Below are 6,443 nucleotides of genomic sequence, written 5' to 3' on the forward strand. Positions count from 1 at the left end.
AACTGGGAACTCCAAAGTTACGTACCACTGGGGTTGGCTTTTCCTTCCTCTTGAAGCTGAAGTCATGAGGTCTTATGTTCCTCTCAAGGAGTCGAGGGACCCAGCTTTATCACAGGTAGGTTTTCAGGAAAGCTGGGAGCTGGTATAAGTCTCAGGAACTGTAGTGGGTTTGTTGTGTTCCTCAGACACCTTTTACCTCAAGATCTACTATGGGATGCTCCATTTTAGGGTTCGACGTCATACTGTAAACACCTAATTAAAACGAGACCAGCTAAACAAACAAATAAGAAACTGTAAAATGCAAGACTTATGTTTGTCCCCCACCTTGCCTTTGAGATTACGGAAGAGCTCCTGACTTGTTCTCCCTTTAAAATCAAGAAGAAGATCTAAGAAGAGGTGAAGACCCAGAGGAGGCCAGTGCTGCTTCTGGCAGACTTTACAAACTTGCCAGAGAAGCCAGAAGTGGCCCTGCAGCAAGAGGCGGCTCCTGAGACTTGTGGGACCCCAGAAGTCCTTTTGAGCCAAGGATGGCTCAGGGAGCAGGCACAACTCCTGTGGGAAGACCCAAGAGAAGGCGGGAGGATTGCTCATGGGCCACACTCAGGTGGGGCTACCCAGTAGCAGACCACTGCGTAGAAGACCAACCGCAATTACTAGTTAGACCTTTCTGACATGATTACTTTGGGAACTTTCTACGTGATTATTTACATTGGCCCAGAAACTGAAAAGCCAGAAATGACTAACAGGTAACACATGATTCCACTATTTCAAAATCTGTGAACCTGGTTGTTCCAGAAGCATTTTATCTTCACTTTCCTTCTCTTGTTATTTCTGAAGAATTAGCAATGGAAAATTACAGAGGAAGTAAAGCTAGTCTGTGGTGTGCCAGCATTGAGAAACTGATATTTCTTTCCTTTAGCTCTTCACTCGTGTATGCAATTCAGAATTTCCAAATAAGCTCACCCTTCCTAGTAAAACTCGATACTCTTCCCAAGTCCCTGATCCTCACCCCTGAGGCCTTTATCCTGAATACAGTCGACCTGCAGTGTCTTTGGGAGTTTGGTTCCAGGACGCCCCAAGAGTTACCTAAATCTAAGAATGTTCAATTCCTTTATACAAAATTATGAAGTTTGGCTGGCACCGCGGCTCAATAGGCTGATCCTCAACCTGCAGCGCCGGCACACAGGTTCTAGTCCTGGTCAGGACACCGGATTCTGTCCCGGTTGCTCCTCTTCCAGTCCGGCTCTCTGCTGTGACCCAGGAAGGCAGTGGAGGATGACCCAAGTGCTTGGCCCTGCACCCGCATGGAGACCAGGAAGAAGCATCTGGCTCCTGGCTTCAGATCAGCGTAGCTCTGGCTGTAGAGGCCATTTTGGGGGGGTGAACCAACGGAAGGAAGACCTTTCTCTCTGTCTCTCTCTCTCACTGTCCACTCTGCCTGTCAAAAAAAAAAAATATGAAGTTCACACATATAACCCATGCATATCTTCACATATACTCTAAATAAACTCTAAATTATTTATGACGCCTAATGCAATGTAAATGTTATGAAAATGATTGTAATACTACATTGTTTAAGGAAAAATGACAAGGAAAAAAGAGTAAATGTTCAGTACAGATGAAATTTGTTTTTTTTTTTTTTTTCCATCTGGATTTGGCTGAATCCACTAATGTGGAAGCCATGGATATCAAAAGCCAATTATGTTCTATTTATGTTTATTTTTATAATCTTCTCTCTCCTAATGAATTTATGTCCTGTACATTAAACTCATGAACAAATTTTTGTCAATTTTCAAGTAGGAAATATTTTTCCTTATTAAAATTTCTCAAGGAGAGGTATTCTAACCATCTTGGTGATTAGAAATTTAGAGACAAGGGCCGGCGCCGTGGCTCACTTGGTTAATCCTCTGCCTGCGGCGCCGGCATTCCATATGGGCACCGGGTTCTAGTCCTGGTTTCTTCTCTTCCAGTCCAGCTCTCTGCTTTGGCCCGGGAGTGCAGTGGAGGATGGCCCAAGTGCTTGGGCCCTGCACCCACATGGGAGACCAGGAGAAGCACCTGGCTCCTGGCTTCAGATCGGCATAGCTTTGGCCATAGTGGCCATTTGGGGGATGAACCAATGGAGGGAAGACCTTTCTCTCTGTCTCTCTCTCTCACTGTCTAACTCTGCCTGTCAAAAAAAAAAAAAAAAAAAAAAAAAAAAAAGAAAAAAAGAAATTTAGAGACAAGTGGCAAGCGTTTGGTGCAGAAGTTAAGTCACAGCCTGAGACACCTGAATTCCACACTGGAGAACTTGGTTCTAGTCCTGGCTCTGCCACTTCTGCTCTAGCTCCTGATAATGTGTACCTTGGGAAGCAGCAGATGATAGCTTAAAAAGCTGGGTCTCTGCCACCCATTTGGGAGACTTGGATTGAATTCTGAGTTACTACTTCAGCATGACCCAGCTGTGACTACTGTGGAAATTTGGGGCATGAACCAGTAAATCAAAGATACCTCTGTCTATAGGTCTCTTTCTGTGTTTTTCAAATAAAATGAAAATAAATAAATAATTAAAGATAAGAAATACAGAGACAAGATTGAAGTCTAGAGCAGAAGTGCATTTGAAAAGTGGAAGTAAAATAAGCCCTTAGTTGTGTAGGGGTGGAAAGGATGGGATGCCTTTCTTCACTGCTTGTAAGGCTAACAGTCAACAATCCCATTAAAAAAGGCTAAAAGCAGAAAGGACAACAAATTTATTAAGTAAATTTTTATGTGATAAGAGTCCTGAAAAATGAATATTAAAAGACCCAGGGAAAGCTGCTGTCTCTCATGCTTAGATTTGATGGTGAATGGAGAACCATGTAGAAATATGATTGAGTGAAAGGGTGTAGGCTAATGGTAATAGACTGAGATGTGAAATCAGATTCTGCGTGGTCTCTCTGTACCATTCCCTCTGCCCGGTATGGTGCAGGACCCCCTTGGAAAGAATTTCTTCAAGAGAGGAGAGAGCAGTTTTCTTAGGTTTTTGACTTGTTTTGAAGAAGAGCTCTACTTTTTATGAGACCCATTGAGGGAAGACTTCTTGCTTATACGACTTATGTCAGGGGGGAATAACGGCAGCAGACAGGGGGACAGAAGAAGGCCAGAGAGACCTTGCTTCCAAAACCTTCCAATGTCCTTTAGTTCAAAACACTGAGCAGGCCAGGGTGTCATACTTTGAGGAATCATTTTCTGAGTCTCTACCTGATTAATAATACTGAACCAATGGCTATGCATTCTACTAAAACTCCTCCTCTTCTCATTCTCTCTCACCCTACACCTCTCTAAATTATTTATTTTCAATTTTATTTATATATCCAAACATTTAAACTTAAAGAAGACAATGCTTCTGTACTGTAGAATGCTTTGTAATGGCCCAGCTTTGTGGTACAGCAGGTTAAGCAGCTGCCCGCAGTGCCGGCATCCCATATGGGCACCAGTTCATTTCCTAGCTGCTCCATTTCTGATCCAGCTCCCTGTTAATGCACAATGGCCCAGGTGCTTGAGCCCCTGCACCCACGTGGGAGACCCAGATGATGTTCCTGGCACCTGACTTATTTCTGGCCCAGTTCTGACTATTGCGGCCATTTAGGGAGTGAACCAGCAGATGGACGATTTCTCTCTGTTTGCCTTTGCCTCTTTCTCTTCCTCTCTGTGATTCTGCCTTTCAATTAAATAAATAAATCTTTTTTAAAAAAGAATGTTTATAATGAACACTATTGTTTTTGAATTTCAGATGAATATTTTAAGACAGTAATATGTTAAAAAGGAGTGAAATACTTACAATATCATAAATAGGTGATTATTTAAATACATTGTAGAAAACAAATTTATCTACTGGTACTACACTTGTGCACACAGAACAAATGTGGTGAGTTTTGATTTCTGAAGATCCTTATTAAAACATACCTAGTTGGAGTCTACTCACCGGTCTACTCTAAGATCCTGTCATTCATCAGTACTGCATAGATACATGAGAATAAGAAATCAGAAGGCATGAACCAAGACAACTACTGCTTCGTACTTAGCCCTTGCTTCTTGCTAGATGAGATAAGAGAGTAAAACTATTTTCATGACAATTACCAAGCAAAGATGAGAATATGCCTTATTACTCTTTCATGGAAAAGTAGATTGTAATTAAAAAAGTCCCTAGGTTGGAACTTCTTATAATGTTAGGTCATCATGGAGTGTAATTGATAGTTGTGTTCAGGACGGAATCAGAAAATTGGCCTCAGACTCAGTAATTACCTCATTCTTTTCACTGACTGCACAGGTAGATGTCTTCAACAACCCTAGAAATGAAAGACTAACCAATGAGACCAAGTCCCTGATCTTTTGAATCTTACTGTCTGGTCAAGGGAGAATATAATAAATATCAACTTTTTAATATATAAGGAAAGAACAAAAAAGATAGATGCTCTGAAGAGAGGTTAGAAACCATCATGATTGTTGGAGAAAGGTAAGATGCCTACATTGGGTTTAGAGGTGAGCAAAGTCCATTTAAATAAGCTGAGTTTTCATTGTCTGCAAGGTGTAGCATTGTATGAGTATTCCAGAGAAGGAGCAGCCCACGTTGGAGCCCTTGGAGGAGTTTAAAGCTGGAGAAAGAATCCCAGATGGAAAGGAAGACGGAGCAAGGGGGTGCTGTACAGTGGACTCATTCAATGTAAACAATTCAGACTTTATTCTAAGTGAGAAGAAAAGCTATTGAAAAGTGTTAAAAATAGATGAAAGAATAAGAAACCATCTTCATATATCATTCGATCAGTTAGCTAAAGCAAACAACAACAAAAGGAAGAGATGAATTATTTTCACTTAAACTCCTAACTGTGGTATTATAATGGGTCATTGTAGACCAATCTTCTCCAGGATCATACATCATTTGGTGTAAATTCTTTAATTCTGTAGTCCGAATCACCTATTTTTGCTGTTATTGTTATAAATGATTCAATGAAAGCTACACAAACTTAATGTATACCATTTGATTAGTTTATATACCTACATAAAGTCATGAAACCTGCACAATTAAAGTAATAAGCATACTCAATCTCCTCAAAGGTTTTCTTGTGCTCCTTTGGGGTGTTTGTGGTGGGTGTTGTTTGTTTCTGTGTGTATGCGTATGTTGTATATGTGTGTGTTAAGAATAGTTGCCATGACATTGACCTGTTAAGTTGTCTGAAGCATACAATAGAGAATTGTAGGCACCATGTTATACAGCAGCTCTCCAGAATTTCTTCACCTTTCATCATTGAGGCTTTATGGCCATTGAACAGCAAATAGCACACTCAATGGCAGTCTAGTGGCCAAGTTAAAATCATCTTTATTCAAGCTATCTATTGAAAGTATGACCCCTGAAATTTAATAGGTGATAAAGAGATGGTATGTTGATAGACAGGTGGGTAGGTAGATAAGTAGATACACAGATGCATTAAAGAGTGCTCCCTGGGGCCGGCGCTGTGGCACAGTGGGTTAAATCCTGGCCTGAAGCGTTGGCATCCCATATAGGCACCAGTTCTAGTCCCAACCGCTCTTCTTCCGATCTGGCTCTCTGCTATTGCCTGGGAAAGCAGTGGAAGATGGCCCAAGTCCTTGGGCCCCTGCACCCATGGGGGAGACCTGGAAGAGGCTCCTGGCTCTTGGCTTCGGATTGCGCAGCTCTGGCCGTTGCGGCCATCTGGAGAGTGAACCAGTGGATGGAAGACTTCTCTCTCTCTACTTCTCTCTGTAACTCGGTCTTTCAAATAAATAAAATAAATCATTAAAAAAATTTTAAAAAAAAGAGTGTTCCCTTTCTATCTGCACCACTACAGAACTCCAGTAGTTAGAGACATGACACAAACTGGAATAACATGAGTTATCATTTAATTATAAATGTGAATTTCTCATTTTGTGTCTTTTTCTGTGACAGTGGAGTTGGAAAATCATAAATTAGAAAATATCAATATATATAAATCAGAAACTGAAAAACAATCTGCTTATTCCCACTATATTTTTTAAAGTTCAATTATCTATAGAACCTAGAGGATTATTTACTTCCATGAAAAATATTGCTGCTACTCTAAACTCAAAGAATGTAAGAGTGGTAAACACCAATGCTGCAATAATTTTATGTAATTATTCATATAAATATTATTATATAACTATTGTTTCCTACCACTCAGAAATTCGATTTTATTCAGTATGACTAATTTACATTCATTTTAACTCTATGTTTCCCTTTTCCTATCAACAGAAGGGATTGGATCATTTGCTCTCTAAATTTGGTAGTGGAAAAATATTTTTAAAATTTCAAGGAAACCACATTATATCTATAATCATAGATATTTGTCTTGAGTTTGAAATGAAACAGTGCTGATCTAAGTGTATACATGAAAATCTCCAAAATTATTGCTAGAAAAAACAATCAGTTCTCTCTCCTGCTATAG

This window comes from Oryctolagus cuniculus, chromosome 17 (genome assembly GCF_964237555.1).
Source record: "Oryctolagus cuniculus chromosome 17, mOryCun1.1, whole genome shotgun sequence".
NCBI classification, from domain to species: Eukaryota; Metazoa; Chordata; class Mammalia; order Lagomorpha; family Leporidae; genus Oryctolagus; species Oryctolagus cuniculus.